We start from the raw sequence: 18,862 nt of genomic DNA on the forward strand, positions 1-18,862 counted from the left end.
CTTAACTGTAAAGTATCGTGGAGAAAAAAAGTTCTAGACTCTAGACCAAAGAAACAGAGGAAAACAACCGACTGTAAAACAGTTTTACCTGTTTTGCTCGTTTTTTCACTGTGGTTTCCTTTAATGTTTTTGAATCGCGTTCAGTTTCAGTGTTTGCTTTTTTCCATTTGCATAAGCTTCTGACATCATTTTTGTACTGTGAAAGAATGGTTATGTCTCTCAACATCATTTTTTACTTTATTACTAGTATTGTGAAGCAGCAAGTTGTTTGGAATCTTTGATTTGGATGAATTATGAATTTTCGTGTGGCAAATTTTATTGAGCTAGATGCTAGAGGTCTCTCTTTAGGGTTAATTACTCTTATGGGGTTCCACGTTCAAGATTCCACCAAAAAATTGTGGTCTATCTCCTCTCTTCCACTTTCTTTCAAATCTTTAGACGTTTTCAATCTCAGATCTTATTTTAGATATTAGGATTTGTGCCATTTTTTTTTTAAATTATGCTAGATGTCTGTGAAAAAATTTTAGGTGCACTCAAGTCAAAAATCAGCTCACGGCTGGGAGACAGGATGAGGTTAAATGGTTTTCTTTTGGTCGTAGGGGAGGTTTAGAAGCGAGAAAATTAACAATTTACACATTTTTCTTTCTTACCAGCGTCGGAAACCTAGGCCACGGGCATTCACGAAAAACCATTTAATGATATTTTTGTTTTTACGACTTTTATCAACGTAAAGCACCACTGAATCTAGAACGCCAAAGAAATCTTCCACCCGCACCTCCTCCATCGCCAGCTGAAGGACATTCTCGAGCCCAATGCCCTGGTCGCCCACACTTAAAGCAGTCGGACTCCCTATCACCACAGAAACTGCCACCTGAGGAGTATCCCTCTCCATAACCATATTCATCAGGACCACCACTACCACCTCTGCCCTTGTCCTTTATTACCGGAATACACAATTCAACCAGCTAAACCGCCACTAAGCTTCAAGTCATCCATAGAGTAGCATCTAAATTGACTAACTGGGTCTATGGAACATCGCCATTGTACACTATCTATTTATTTATTCAAATTTTGAGTAAATCCGTCAACTAAATCTCTTCTCCTAAGCTAGGTTACACTAAAGCCAGAACAACAGGATATAGACTATGTGCTTCAATCTGGAATCCAAGTAATAAAAGCAAGTGAAGAGAGTGCATCACAAGAGGAAAAAGAAAAAAATCCCAAATGAGAGTGTAAGATTGTTATAGTAAAAAAAAGCACCTTCTCTACTAGACTCCTTGTCCCAGCGACCCAAAGCTACTGATTGGCCAAATCTACAAAAAGACCAGCTAACAAAAGTAAGCTTTCAGTCGCAATTCAAAATTAGTGACAAAAACGTTAGGAAACCACAAAATGCCAAAAAAACCTATACTCTAGTAAATCCAAGGTTGCATTGTTGGTGGACAGGATAGTGGTGACAGTAGATGTGATGAACCTGTTACGGAGATTAAAGAGAATTTGCAACAAGACTGAAAGAGTTAAGCAGTAGAGAAATGATGGATGCCGTGAGGATAATATCCGAAACAATTGGCGAAATGGGTACAGTCGGGGAGGAAATGTAAGTCCGAAACAATGTTGAATATTTACTTAAAACTAATATCCGTATAAAACTTGTATATTAAGTCTGATCAACAACACATTCGCAATTCAAATCTGAGCAGTATACATGCTTATATAACAAACAAAAGGAAACTCACCCTACAAAACACCTTGTTTTGAATAAGACCGTACGTAACTGGACAGAATTGGCATGGGTCATTTGAGGCATATATGTTATCTCCTTGGATCCACCTTGGCACCTGTTTCAAACCAGTGAAATAGAAAACTTGAACGATGAGTTAAGAGAATATTAAAACATCCTTGAGACGAACTTAAATCATATCGATACTGAAATATACTAAGGGGAAACTTTACAAAAAATCAATCAAAACCCACGTAGTAACAACAAGAGAAAAACAGATAGACAAGTGAGATTGTTTTTCCTTTACCATAATAGTAATAACTTGGTGTCCAAATTTACAACCAGTTTTTTAAACACATTGAACTGGTGCATTTTTTATATATGTACATGATTAATAAATTCTTATTGACATTTCATCAAACACTGTCATGGCATAACAACCTATGCATCCAATAATCACATACAACCCAATTTGTTGACAACCAACATGAACATTAGACTCAATACCAAGAATAATCTAATAGTAGTACTTACTTCTTATGATGATTCTTGCAGAGATTGTTTCTCGTTGTTGTTGTCTTTCGAATATTGTCTGATATTTTAAGAAGAATGTGAAAAAGAAGTGAATATTGGTATCTTGTGCGTCTGTGAGGTAACATGGTCCATAAAAAATAAAAAAGGCAAAAGAATAAAATAGGCGGTTATTTATTTATTTCCGAGGATGAGTTTGGGTATCCAAAAAGGAGTTAGAGCACAGTACATTGCTCGGCTTCCATCCATTCATGTACAAACTAATATTTAATTTTCTTAAGTAAAAGCCCCTAGAGGCACTCTTTCAAAAAAGAAAAACCAAAAGAAATTTTTTGCCAACATTGGCACCCCCGGGCGGACACGGTACAGCCTCAGCAAGACTAACCGCTAACAATATCAAGCCACTGCTCCAGTACACTTGAATCGCTGGTGAGTTTTCAAGTGTTAAGTTATAAAAAGCAAAACAGACGATGTAATCTATTCCATGTGGGACTAAAAACTAGAGTGTAAATATGACAATCTAACACTTAAAGAGTTAAAAGCCCTTTTCTGTATGAGGTCAGTGGTTCGATTCCTCATGCGACCCTTTTTTTTCCTGCATTGTTCCTTCCTTCTAGTAAGTCTCTCACCCTCATTCTTCATAAACTGGTATCTATATATTTAGCTCCAAGTGCGCGGAAGCCTCAAATGGAAACTGAAAAGCAGTCTTTCAGTGAACGCGTAAAACAACAACACTGAACTGACTTTATCTCTTAAAACAAGATGTCAATTGTAAATTTGTAACTGGAATCAGCTGTGTACAATGAATAAAAGACCCAAACTGAGAATCCAGTTAAAACACTAAGCTGACATGGTGGTAAAAAAATTGTTTGAAGAATTTCTTAGCAGTAGCCACTGGATGATTACTATAGAATGCATTTCTTATTGATGCACAATTACGTATCAAGAACACTTAACACTGAATCTGTAACGGCTTTTGATCCTGGAAGTGAGAAGATTAGGGTGATTCAGATTCCAAAATTCACCACTCCAAATTTAGAGTACAGTGATATAAGATTATTAGAAGTGGATGGCGGAAAACCACTGTTAGAAGGTCCGCACAATATTTCCAACAAAGGAGTAAATGTTTGAGCGTGTTTAGGTAATCAAAAGATCTCGGGTAACAGACTAGCTAGTGAAACCACAGGGAACAATTTAGCTTATAACCGTATAGAGCAAATGAAAAATGCAAGAAGACATCATGGAAGCTATTGTATTAATGGTGCAAGATGATGGTAAAATCAGATTCAAGCTAATATTTCTCAACCGTTAGATCGAAAACTTAGCTTGTTACACACAAATGAAATGTCCTATTTTGGGTTTATGTAACTGTTCCCAAACATGAACATTTGTTGGTTCAACAATAGTTAACCAAATGGTTAGCCATATGAGCAATTTTATATCAAACATATTCTTCTTCACCATAACTAGTTCAAATGACTCAAATGAACTAGTTAGAGAGTTGTTCAATTTCTTAGATCTTATGTAACTACACAAGACACAATCGAAGCAAAAACGGTTTGATTCACTCGAATTGGTTCATGAACTTTATAGCCACGGTTTGCAAAAGAATTCCTTAGTTTATATAAACATGAGTTCAAGAACAACCGACTTTAGATATAACCAACTCAAGTTCGCGGACTGGGGTCGCGGACTTAAGTTCACGGAAGGAGTTCACAAACTCCAGCAGAAATTCTCGGGTCGAGAACTTCCGCCAGTTCGCGGACTTGGCTCACGCCACATTCCGTTTCTCTTGATCAACAAAGTTCGCAAACTTTGGTTCAAGGAATAAGGACTTATACATATATGTGTTTCCACAACAATGCTCATATCCACCAATGGTTATATAATCTAAACTCTCATTTCAACCATTGAAACATTCTCAGAGGACGTTATATAGACATTATTCACATACCATTTTTCGTCAGAGCAATTTTCAAAGTGCTTGAAACATAACATGACATTCGTCACTAGGTAAAGATGAATTTTTCCAAAGCGAAAGCTTACCAACACATATTTCGAGAAATAGATAGGCGAGATAAACTCGGCTCGAAATAGCAAATGTGTATAAACAAAATCTATATATCAAAACGAATTTTGTCTCAAGAATAGGAGATAGAGTAAATAGATGTTTGAGTGATAGATAAGTTCAAGTCTCCACATACCTTTTAGTCGATGAAGTTCCACCAGTTCCTTGAGTAGTCCTTCGTCTTGTATGATGATTTCCATGGAGTTCTTGAGCTCAACTACACTTTCTATCCTAGTCTGAGACCTTAGCTACGATAGGCTAGAAATCAAGACTTATAGTTTTGATCACTAACATTGACAAACATGCTTGAGATAGCAACGCATGCTCAACTACACTTTTTATCCTAGTCTGAGACCTTAGCTATGATAGTCTAGAAATCAAGACTTATAGTTTTGATCGCTAACGTCTCTTTTAGATGAATTGGGAAGGTTGGTTCTCACAAATGTGCTCGGAATGAGACATATATAAAAAATAAAAAACTAAGTAGTTTATTAATAAGAATAAAACAAAGACAGGATGGAGACCATAAAGCAAGAACCTCTTAAGAAAAAAGAAGCAGGAACAAAAAGAAAAAAAAAAACAATTAGATAATAGCTAATTCATATGAGCAACGACAAGATCTTATTTTAATTTTTTGTCAAGATTTTCGGGCACGTTTTAATTTTTTGCTCATATGAATTACCTTTAGGTTAAAACTTAAAATTTTAATAATATCTTTTTTATTTTCCAGAACGGTATCATTTGCATACTTTAATTTAGTAGTCATTTCAGGATATATGATTGGTTGCATATGTATGTCCCGAATCTGAAAAATAAATCGAACTTTTACTAAAACATATATGTGGAGTGTATGTAAATGTCATTTCGTTAGGGGTGCTTGTACATGTTGATATTGTATGCAAGTATTAGAAGAACTTCATCTTTGTCAAATCTCAAAAACCCTAATTCATTCTTTTTTTGTTAAAATAATCTTAAAACTTCTAAAGAAAATGTTCTCATTGATTTTAAGCTTTAAAAACTTTTCCTATATATATTGGAACTTATGATGGTAAGCATCACCATTATTTATAAATTCACAAAATAATTTTTCACTCAAGTAACATCAAAATAGGATTTATTCTTTTACATTTGATATTGGAACAATACTAAAGGAAGGCAACCAGCTAAGTCATTATTGTCCCCTAGTTGTCAACCGGGTAACTGAGCTCTAGAATATTGGATCAATACTAAAGGAAGGCAATGCATTTCAGGTAGGTATCTAAGACATACTAGTGGTTGCTGGCTAGAAGATTACTGGAACACCTGATATAGTATGATGTAGAAGTGGAAATATCTTCAATAAACGAGTCCCAGCAGTGTGAATCTTGAGCATGTCTTCATGTGATGAGAGAGAAAAAAAAAAGTAGAAACCCTTTCCCAGGGAAAAACACTTCAATTCACGCTCGTAGACCAAATAGTATTTGATTTTAGCCTAATATCAGAAGCACGATGTAGAAAAAAACCATTTAGAAAGCCAGACGACCTATAAGGTTGTTGCAACAATCTTTCACTCCTTTGACATACTTTTTTCCCCCAAATCTTGATAGAGAGAACGTTGCTTTCATGCGGGGTTTAGGAAATTAAGATGGAGAAAATTCCATAGAAAGTACATTTACAATTGCATATGCATAAGATTTACACAAAATTGGTTAAAAAGGTAACCTGTTATAGGAGCGGTATGGTTTATTAGAAGGGCGGCATTCTAATAGGACAAAAAGGATCATTACATGATCATTCAAGGTGTCCCTTATAAAAAACAATACTGGAAATGACAAACTAATCCTCATAATTGATAACCTAGTTTAATGATGATAATCAAGTTTAGTGTTAATGATTAATTTCACTAATATTAACTCAAAATCAAAACCAAAATCAGATTTTTAGAGTTAAAAAAAAAAAAGTTTAGAGGAGAAGGTCAATCTCAATCAATTGAAGAAATTAACCAACAAAATGAAGAACCAGGACTTGAAAATGATCAGGTATGCTTCCAAATTAGTCCCAACTAGCTTTTTGTTGCTCAAAGTTATCTAAAATATATAAAAATTCATTTTTTTTACATTTTCAGAGCTAATTACGGTTGGAATTTTGCTCATAACCAACCGTAAATCGAAGTTACGGTTCGTAAAAGATGAGCTACCAACCGTAACTGGTTAAATTTGAAGAAAACCCAATCGTAAAAGCAGTTACGGTTGGTAACTAAATGCTCGATACCAACCGTAACTCCGTTATGGTTCGTAAACTAAAATGGTTACCAACTGTAACTGAAGAAAATTCTCATATATAAGAACATACGGTTGGTAATTGAACTATTACCAACCGAAACAACATCAAAATATCCAGTTATGGTTTGTAATTGAGTTAAAATCAACCGTAACTTACATAAACCCAGAAATTTCAATTTCAATTTTCATCTAAAACCCTAATTTTTGATAGAAATTAAACTTAAATCGAACAAAATAAACCAAATCGTAACTGGGTTTTCAAAACATACCTCATATAAGTCATTACACTACACTTGATTAATTTTCGAATCGTCGATTAATCGAAGATGATGAAATTTTGAGTTTTAATGGAGGTTACGGTTGATGGGAGGAGGAGAAGAGAAGAAGAAAGAAAACAAATTTTCAATTTAGCTTTGATTTAGGTTAAAAAATGGGGAGGATAATCTAGTTAATTTACACCCTTTATAGGACATCCCCTAACCGACTAGAGGGACATTACTATCACACTGCCGCCCCTCTAATAAACCATGCTTCCCCTATAACAGGTTACTTAAAAAGACCAAAATCAATAATTTCTGGATGAAAAGGGCATTTAGAAATTGATACTGTTTAAATGGACAAAAATGTGAAAATATCCAGGATGTAAACAGTTTCATCCTACCCATTTTCAAATACTTTTTCTTATTTTTAATTTACATCAGGATGCATCCAGTTTCATCCTTGCTATTATTTAAGTTTAAGTCAGGATGAATCCAGTTTCATCCTTGCTATTTTTTTGGTGTCCATTTTACCCATACTAATTTTTACTCGTCCATTTGAACCATGTTTTAAATATATTTGGACAAATGACCCATTTTCCGTAAGATTTACATGTATTATAGTGTGAAATGCATCTATAGAATGATGAAGGTCTGGATCAGAAAGCATAGCATCCAAGTGAAAAATGGAGCTTCCTATATTTAGCAAGATAAACCCATCTTATTCCTACTTTCTCGCTCCCTATTTTTTCTCCAAGCTTTTCCTTTATTAAATTATAAACTTATGGTACTAATTTGATACCAGAAGGAGCTTACACGTGCATGTTTATATAAACTTACCATTCTGTATACCTTGTTGTAGGGGCGAGCAACAGATGGGAGGATGTGAATTTGATATCATCCGCGTCTAATCCATGTAACGGCGGATTTGAGAACGTCACCCACATCCAATTCGTTATCCACCGGATTTAACACCCACGGCACTGATGAGCGGATTGGATACGTGTGGACTTATGGGTTTAAAAAGAAAAAAAAACGAAAAATAAGTAAATATTTAACAAGAGTTATATATCTTAGTTTTAAAACTTATATTATTGAAATTTAAGTAATTGGGACGACCGAAGGGAGTGCCTTCTATATTTTCACTATGGGGGCCTAAAAGTGCATTGCATGCAACGTTTTTTTTTTGTTTTTTTTTAATCGATTCTATTGAATGGGTATTAGTCATTTTTCCTCTAAATTGAGTCGACAGTCGGAGAGTCATCTTCCCCGACTACGGTTAGGAGCGATGAAAAAGAATGGAAGTTGACCTGATTGATGGCTAATACGGCATGAAAATGGCAAGAAAACCGTCACCTATTTTTAATTTTAATCTTGATCATTGATTGCCAATAAAATTCAGCCATCCAATCTAGAACTGTTACACAAATGTTACAGAAATGTTACAAAGTAAGTGTTACGTAAAGCATAACGCCTATAAATGTTACAAATAATGTTATAGAACTGTTACGAGTATTGTCACAAAAAACCAGCCTCTACAATTCCTCTAAACCGCTAGGCACTCCAAATTTCGGTCGTCCTATACTGTTGCAACAGTCATCTAGTAATTACAATATAGCAAGAGTACCGTAATATTTTTCCAACAACCAAAATAAAAATATTCATTGATATGAATTCATTATAGGGGCCTATGATCAATCTAAAATTGATAATTCAATTCTACAACATCTTTGAGGACCTTCAATGCATTTTAATAGAAAACTATGTGTATTATCATCTACTAGTTTCTTATAACAATCTTCATATACAATAATATTATTAGGGTTGAGTGTCCAACAGGTGGGTGATGTTTCATCCGCGTCCAATCCGTCGAGAGACGGATCAGATGTTCACCCGCCAAAATGTCGATTGGATTGGATAGTGGATTTGGGTGTTTTGCCTACCTCCGACCCCGCTTGCAGTTGGTTTCTTCGTAATACTTCAATTTTGTATCCCTAGGCCTCGTAGCAATTTTAGTTGGGCTTGACTGGAATTAATCGATTAAAATGCACTACAGTAAAACTTCGATAAATTAATAATTCTATTAATTTAGCGAAGTATTAATTTATCGATAAATTAATAAGTTATTATTGTATCGAAACATATCAAATTTAACTTTAAATTTCTAAAGTAAGTGTATAATATCAAATATCTAGAGATTTTATTTTCAATTCAAATTATTTTCTAATTATTTTGTGGCATATTATGTGTATAAATATATATACTTTAATGTTAAAATTGAAATAAGAAAAAGAAAACACAATAAAATCAATTCGGAACCTTTCAAAACTACCCAGGGGAGTACAGAAAATTAAAGATGATGCCCAATGTATTATAAACGTGAACAAAAATAAATAAACTTAGATGCCTATTTTAATAAGCACCATAATATGATGTTATCATACTGATTATTAATTTATATATTAGTTGGGTCCTATTGGAAACTTAAAATTTTTATTATTACGGGTTATTAATTTACCAAATCGGGACTGACAAAAAATATTATGTTAGCGAAGTTATTAATTTATCGAAGTTGTAGTGTATCTATATTGAGTGATTGACTATTGTAATATTTTTTTTTGGTTGGACGATTTAAATCAGGGGAAGTCAGTGTGTTTTTCCGCCCATGATGATGAGCCTTTGAGCAATTGATTACGCAATATCCAAGCTCAGCATATTAACAAGATTATGTTTGTGGGAGATTCCTTTTAGATTTTATAATTGTTGGCTTGGTAAGAATATATCCAGCACCTTACATCGTAATTTAAGTTTTTTCCCATCATTTTGATTTCTCCCTACAGTGCATTTTTTGTTTTTTTTTCTTCGTCATTTTGATTTCTTTGCGGTGTCTACGCTAATCAATTTGCAGTAAAGAGATAAGACTAGCTCTGGGTGTGTTGTGAACTAGTCAAATAAAGCATATGAGGTTCAAATCGAGTCTCTGCATGCAAACTAAAATCATGCATGTATCAGGTGCAGCTTGAGGAGTTGTCTGGGAAGGTTACCTTTCACATTCTGAAAATTGTCATATCAAGTGATTGTAATTTCAAGCACAAAATATCTGTCCTTTTGATCATTTTATATTGGAACATTTTTTCTCAAGTAGTAGGAAATATCTTTCAGATGTTGCGAACAGATCAACCTTTAAGATTCCAAATTCAATCTCTGGAGTTTGGCTGTTGGTACCCTCTGGATGTGGCTTTTAACATTCCTGTTTTTGCATCTACTGGTTAAGGTGAAGATTAGTTTTGGAATGAGCAAACAACAAACTTAAGCTATTTATAGAGAAATTAGTTCAATGGAATATTTGTTCTGATCGGAGCTGTATTAGTTTTCAATGGAAATGAGTCTAAATCAATAATGATGAAGGTTAACAGTATACTGTGAGTGGATCACTAAAAAAATGGCACACTGCATATTCTGAACACAATTTGATTCTGCTCTTGATACAAAAAAAAATTGATGGTCCTTTTGTGTATATAACAGTAGTAAGCTTTTGTTGGTCATGTAAGACAAAAAAGTGGGTAACTGTATGTTCTTCCTTTTCGACTTTACTTTTGTTTCCTTTTCGACATTATGCTAATTCAGAATCTTTGATGAGTCTGAATTTTTCTTCATGTGGCAATAAGTACTGAGCTAGATTGTCGGAGGCCTCTTTTCAAAAATGAAAAGAGTTTGCGGTGTCAGTTTTTTTTTTACTGACCTAGATTGTCTATGTGAAAAAGATTCTACTATGTTTAGGGTCTGCAACAAGGGCTTGTCACTCAAGAATTGATTAAACTGGATTCATCATCAAAAATTTGATCAACGTACCGTTTGATTTGTCAATCAGCGTTATATAGTTTTTCATGTTTTTTATTTTTTTATATAGTTTTTCATGTTTTTTTATTTTTTAAGGTTTGATATCTATGATTTTTTGTACATGTTTTTCAATTTCTTCAAGGTTACCTTGAACGTAAATAGGAGCTAATTATGATTATCACGAACTATATAGGATGATAAATGGAGTTTCTTCATTGGAATTTCTATCAACTTGTGAATATCACCAATTTTATGGTGAAAACTTGAGTTTTCATCACTGAAATTTTCACCAATGCTGATGATAATTGGAGTTTCCTTTCACCAATGTGTGAAAACTATAATTCTCACCGGTTTCATTTGGTGATAATGGAAGTTTTTTTAGGGGTGATAATTAGAATTATTTTAGAGGTGATAATAGATTATTATTTTTTCTTTTTTTGTCAATCGAAACTTCACCATTTGATTCGAAGTTTTTCATATAGAAGTTTGAATTCTTTTTTAAGATAATAATTTAGCAGAGGTTTTTTAAGGGATAGATTTTAGGTTTAGTAATTTTGCGGGACTATTTTTAGGACCTCATTTAAGGGCAATAATTTAGCAGAGATTCTTTAAGGGATTGACTTTAGGTTTAGTTAATTTACGGGAGTATTTTTAGGGACAAATTTAAACAGAAAATTAGGGAATAGAGTTAATTCCGTTTCTTCATAATATAAAATAAAATAAATTAAGTTAATAAATTTCTTTTAATTAGGTAAAAGGTTATTTTTGTAATCAAAACATATTATGGGTTCTTAATATATATGATTTTAATGATTGTTGTCAATGTTTGATGTACAAAACTATATCTTGATTTCTAGTCTAAAATCAAGTCTTGCACAAGTATATCATTTGATTAACAGACATCAGTGAATAACCCTCGAAGATTGAAGAACAAACGAAGACATTTGCGAGAACTTCATCAACAAAGTGAATGTGAAGACTGACCTATCCTATTTAGTCGCGGCATTTATATCTTATGAGAATGTGTCATATGGTTTTAATAGATATAATATTGTGAAGAAGATATTTCGAATTCAAGCTTTTCTTGGTTAAACTCTCAAACTATGATTCAAGCAATGGATGTTCAAAGATCCTCAACAATCTTAGTTAAAAACAATTCGTTGTCCATACACTATTTTTGTTTCAGGTTGACCATCTGAAAATTTCCCAAACAAAAATGCATATTGTCTATGGCTATTTGGAAAGTATCAGATCACGAATGAGAGGTTTCAGAACTGCTTGGTGAAAGGTACGCATACCTAGTATGAAAATCTAGTTCATCTGAAATTTCACAAATTGTAGAAATACGCACACCCGGTATGCATATCCCTTGGATCTGAGTTCAGGAATAGGGGAAGGTATGCATGCCCTTGGGATCTAACTTCGCGAACTGGCAGAGGTATCCATACCCAATACGCATAACCCTTGAGCATGACTTCGGGAATCACTAAGAGGTATGTATACCTAGTTTGCATACCTATCCAGTTCCAGATAGAAGAAAGATACATGAACTGTCTACATGACTTTGTTAACTTTTGCTACAACTCTCATAGGCACGTGTAAGACAACTTAATTAACAAAATGGTTTCATGCATGTGGATCATTGGTTAGTCTTGAGTGTTATTGGACACTTGTAGTGATTGTAAGTTCACAGGATACTTAGTCTTTATGGACCATCATTATGCATGATTCCAGAACATTGGACCATAGTGCATATTCTTGTGTGTGATTTCAAGATGTCTCACATGGTTATATGAATTCCTAATAAGAATTTCATATAAACTGAAAAAGTATTTTGTTGGATCTCAAGCTTTCCTAGCTTGAATTCAAACTTGCCTAGAGCCTTGAAAATATATAAATAGAAAGACTCTTGCAACATGATTTCTCAATCCCTCACACTCTTGTGTCCTAGTTTCTAAGCTAGAGTCGTCACCTATAACTTATGTTTTTCATAGAACTGTATTCTAGGTTATAACTTTGAAAACTTCACTTAGGGATTCATGAATCTCGATCAGACTACATTTTACTCGATAAATCTTGTATCCGGATCTTTTTTTTTTTTATCTTTGAGGTGTTCGTAATCTTTGATCAAAAACGAGATAGATAGAAATTACAAAGTTCTCTTCATCTCAGACCATGTGATTTCTCAAGATAGATATATAAACTCTTCTTTGATTTATTTGGATTTTTCTTGAGAGGTGGTTAGCAATTCATGCTTCTCATCTAACTGAGTGTATGTGTTCTGAATTCGTTAGGTTTGCTGGACTTTTTATACTGCAAACAGATTTTCAGTTTTAGATTGAAACATATCAAAAGGAAAATCAAATAGGATTATCTATTAGAGGAAGATAAATATCAAAAGTCTTCACTGAGGTTGCAGCGACCCTTAGGATGTAAAGGACGTCATCTAAGGGAATCATGTAAGTAAAAGCTTAAGATGTTCAATAGGCGTAAGGAACACGAGTGCAGGTGAATTGCTTGGAGGGTTAATTCAGTTTCAACGACATTCCAGTTTAAAGTCTAATAATGGCCTAGTGTCTATAGTGGTTTAATATAGTGTGGTGTCTAAAGATGGACAAGGCCCCGATTTTTATTTTTATTTTTGCAATTGTAGTTTCCCTCGTTAACCAAATGATTGGTGTCTTGTATTTTTCATTTTCTACATTATGTTATTTATATTTATAATAGGAATAACATAAGTAGTACGTGAATTAATCTATATTGATATCAAAAACAAGACTCATTCTTGTTGAATTCATATCTTGAAAGATATATTGTAAGTTTTATACTGTTAAAATTCAGATCCTCTTAACTCAAGTTCGACTAGATTGATCTTGGATATTGATTTTTGAAATCGTCTTAGAACTCTTTTACACAATCAGGTTCGTGGACCTTTAATCTATAAATATATATTGTGGAAGAGAACGAGAAAAAATCTATATATAATCTTCTTCAAGGTTCTTTTCTTTGACGGTTTGACCTACTTGTGATTGTATTAGATTTTGTCCATACAGGCTTCCGAATAAAAAAATTGGTGGTGTACTTGGTACCCTTTCCTTTTCATAAGTAAACCTAGCCAAAATAGAGTAATTTTAACACAATTGGATCCTAAATTTTGCTCTGGCGACTTGAGGTAAATGAAAGGCAAATGATCAAGGAAAAATGGAAATATCCATCACCCTTATCTAATGAATCATCAATATTTCATAAAAGATTACAACACACACAAAACAAAAACAAATCCAACCATTATAATCAATTTAATGAAATTAAAATAACACAAAGAGAAAATAATTAATTATCTCCTTCTTAGTAGGGTTTTATTCTTCAGATCGTCTGAGTCTTTTTTGTTTATAGGTTTTGAGCCCCTCTCTTCTTAAGTGTTGGAGCATGTGGAGGGTTTCAGGCATAAAATAATTTGGTCATCATAAAATATTTGAATTTGCGAAAACATTAGAGAAATCCAAATTTCAATCCCCTCTCTTCCATGAACCCATCATCAATATGGCATATATCTTTTATAATTTTTCTTTGTACTTTTTTCTTGCTCTAACGATAATTTGTTTGTTATTTTGTGCAATTGCAACAGGTAATGAGTTCATCGCACGCGACAAAACATTTGAAAATCGGGTTGGTCGGGCGAAGAAGCAGGCAGTGGCGTTGCTCGTCAACGCTGATAAACCAGTTTTCTGCAGCATTATTGGCTTCCAAGACACCTTGTATGTGCATCATGGATAGTAATTTTTCCGAGATTGCAATGTTTACGGTACTGTAGCTTTCATTTTCGTTGACGCTACTGCGGTGATAATAGAAAATAATAAGTTTTGTGCTACCTTAGCTTTCACATATTATTTGCATGGTGTAAAGATCCTTTTCCTCTTTAGTAACAAATTAATTGTTTGTTAAAATTATTTCCAATTACTCTTCTATTTATTTTCTTCTCCTGGTTATTCTCTTATGATTTATTTCTTGTTACTCTGTAAAAAGACGTGATTATTAAACTTTGTTTACATTATAGATAAATATTCATCTTCGATACAGGTTTACGATTTGTATGAGGTTTTGGAAACGATCAAGAAACTGCATACATGTAAATTCATTTATGTGTTTTACGTGGTAATAGTCTTTGTAATCAAGTATAACGACGTGTAACCATGGTAAATCAGGATTGATTTTTATTTTTTTGGAGGGTTTTTTTGTGATAATTGTGATTTTCAGGTTGTGCAACTAATTATTACAGTTGAAAACTGTGAATTTCACTGGATACAACTGAATAGCGAATGTGATAATTGTAATTTTCATGGACCTCGAATTGTGAAAACTGTGAATTTCACTATCACGAAGTGGATAAATTATAGAATTCCTATGTTTAAACGAAATCAATTGTAATTTTCATCTCACAACTTTTTCTTTTGTAGTTGTTGAAGAAACTTTAAAGTTTATTTTGCAGTGGAGTACATACATCGCCAACCTCAGTAAGTCTTTGTCTTCTTGTTTAATTTCCACGTATATAGTTTTTTTATCATTTCTGGTAGAAAGTCTCGAGAAGTTTGAGAATTTGCTAATTTTAACGACCAACAAAAAAAAATCATCCAGTTTCAGATTTTGGTAGAGAAAAAAGGGTGCGAACTGAAAATCATGGCAGTTGTGGTTATGACGGAAGTGGATAATTCTTACGTGTTCATCCCTAAACCAACAATACCAAGTTGCACACATAGAAATTTCGTTGGAGACAGATCAATTTGATAAGTGGAGAAAACAGATTGTAATTGCAGGTCATGATGCGAGAAAAAAAGTTTTTCGAGGAAAACCTCAACATAACCTCTATATGCATAAACAAAAAAACTTCTTAAATGTTATATTGAATGTAATGCAAACAGTCATAAATGTTCATCATAATCTCTTTATAATGGACAAACATATTTATTCTAATTCACATGAACAAAAGAAAAAAAAACTTTGAGAAATCCATGACAACCAAACTTTGTATTTCCTTAATTTTGATCTTCTCTCTCGTCTTCTTGTGCATCGGCTGAAACCCACCGAGTGGGAGGGCTTCACGGATGGGTATTTCCTGGCGACAACATAGGCTACTATAAGCATTGGACATCCATGCAAAACTTCACTGCCGGCGACATTTTGGGTACTGTATGTATTTTATTTTGCTCTTTTTGTCCATGTTGGGTTTTAATCTAATGAATTTTTATTTTATGGTGAGAGCACAATTGTATTTTTGCTTTTAACTTATGGGGAAAAGGAAAGAAAAAGGAGTGAGAACATTAACATTAAGAAAGTAGATATTGTAACGATTTCATTTAGCAATTATCAATTTTTTTTGTTTAGGGAGTTGTAGTGTTTTCGGTTCCAAGCTTTGCTGACATTTTTAAATAGTTATTTTCATGTATAATTTGGGTGTCTTATATTATTGACCGTGCTCGTCTTTCGATGGTCATATGATTAGAGAAAGATGAAAAACCTAACATTTTAAAAAAAAATTTATTAATGCTAATCCTGCATCGTGAGTTTTACGATTATCTTTTATCCAAGTAAATAAATAATTTAATAAGTTAATTATTATTGTGCTTTTAACCTATGATACAAATTTTCGTAAGGCCACCTTATCAAAATTTGTTCGTATATTTCAAACATAGTTTGCAAAGTGCACTAAAATTAAGTTTAAAATGTAAAACAAAGGACTAGAATACCTAACCTTAGAAAACCAAACCAAGCAAAAATAAATAAATGATGAGTTAACCTTAGGGAAAGCTAACCCATACAAAAAAAAAGGTGGAAGGAATCGATCAAAAACAAATACAATGAAGCAACAAGGGTGAGAGAGCTTCTTTCAATAATGCAAAAAGGAGTTAAAGATCGTTGTACTATCCTTTGTTTTCTTTTTCACTTTCGTCACCTTGTAAGATAGACACTTTCAGTAATGAAGAACTACGTGACTAATTAGTAGAAAAATGATATGACATGAAGTGTATTTTTTGTTTTGTTTTTCACTTTCATCACCTTATAAGATAGATACTTTCAATAATGAAAAACTACGTGAATAATTAATAAAAAAATGACTTGACATGAAGTGCAATTATTGATCGAGTAGAAACATGCTTGAAAGTAAAAGTGATGAAGGAACACGGGTGAGTGCACATGACAATATGGATCTTGATGTATAAAGACGGGAAGGAGAAGAGTTGGAGGTGCCTGAAGATATTTTGCGAAATTTTAACGTAAAAAGGGATAAAATTGGAAAGCAAATATGTGTTGCTTGTTATACCCATTTTATAGTGCCAATGATGAATAAAAACATGTTACATAGTTTTATCTTTATAATAGGAATAACACAAGTAGTACGTAATCAATTTAGATATTTTAAGTCCTTATCAGTTAAGATAAAAAACAAGACAGTTCTTGTTGAATTCATATCTTGAAAGATGGATTACAAGTTTCATACTTGTTAGAATTCGGATCCTCTTAATTCGGATATGACTAGATTGATCTTGGATATTGAGTTGTGAGATCTCCCAAAAAATCTTCTATACAATCGGGTACATGGACCTTGGTCTATACTTATTGATTATGGAAGAGCAAAGAGAAAAACTCCATTTACAATTTGTTCAAGGGTCTTTACAATAGACCTTCTCGCAATTGTATTAGTTTTTGACAATACAAGTTGTCGAACGAAAATGTTAGTGGTTGACTTGGTACCCTCTATTGTTTTCACATATCCTTATGATCTAACTTCCCGAGCTTCCATGAGGTACGCATACCCGGTATATGCATACTCTTTGGTCCTGACTTCGTGAACTCGCAAGAGGTAGTTATACCTTATTATATGCATACCTACCCAGTTTCAGAAGGCAAAAGCTCACGAAATTCCCAATGTTAGACACACTTGTTTGTGAATACCTTGACTGTGTCTAGTTCACTTTTGCTACATCTCTCATATACACTTATAAGACAAATTTAGTCACAAAATATATGTGGAATTATTGTATGAGTATTGAGTGTTATTGAATGTTATTATTGCTTGTAGGTTCACATGCTTTCTTAGCCGTTATGGACTATCATAGTGCATGGTTCCAACCTTCGGGAACATAATGCATATTCTTATGTGTAATTTCAAGAATGACTTCTTAGACGCTCATAATGAATTCCTAACTGAAATTTTATTTAAACTTGTGTTAGAGCATTGCTCGATTGAACCCACCAAGCGTTGGTATGTCAAGTTTGGTTGTCATATTTTAGTATTAGAATTTAACTAGAGTCTCTTGATTAAGATTACTAGAGTCAACTTCGTTTAGGTTAGACTATAAAGTCTAGGAATGTTGAGACATACAAGTATTACCTTGAAGACCTGAAGAACGTGAAAACCTATTGATTACAGTAAAGACATACATCATCCTTCTACTTGAGGTTAGTGATACTGACTTGACATATTTCCATTTCTACCTTTACTATCAAGTCATTTAAGATTGAAAACATAATTTGTGAGGTTATATTTAATATGCTAGTATTAGACTTGGTTATATTATTATGATCAAAGTATCAATGAAGAATATTTAATTACGATGTATAACACTTATCTTTTGAACTTCGTAAACGCGACATCGACATAATCTATATAACTCGCTACTTGATTGTTCATGGGATATAGATGTGATTTTATCCTATAAAACTATGCTTCATTACATATGTTTAAAGTAAGTACATATTAATCGAAAAGAAATCAATAGGTGTTTTGGTCCGGTTTTCTATGAAGATATATTGGATGACCAATTCGGACCTAAGGTGGGAATTCTGGTAGAACCGATCTTAACTTATGTTGAGAGTTATGGTAGAATCGATCCCTACCTACTTTGGGATACATGGTATACACGATCCTAAATATTGTTGGGAGTCTTGGTAGAACCGATCGTTACCTATATTAGGTGTCTTGGTAGAACGAATCCTAGATTTTTTTGGGAGTCATGGTAGAATCGATCCCTACCTATATTTAAAGACTTGGTAGAAACGATCTTAACCTTTGTTAGGAGTCACGGTAGAACCGGTCCCAAGAGAAAAACCGATTTCAACATTCACGTACATATATTTACGGTTTTGTGTGAGTTTGGAACTAGGGTTTACTAAATTGGAAAGTTCT

This window comes from Papaver somniferum, chromosome 11, assembly GCF_003573695.1.
Source record: "Papaver somniferum cultivar HN1 chromosome 11, ASM357369v1, whole genome shotgun sequence".
NCBI classification, from domain to species: Eukaryota; Viridiplantae; Streptophyta; class Magnoliopsida; order Ranunculales; family Papaveraceae; genus Papaver; species Papaver somniferum.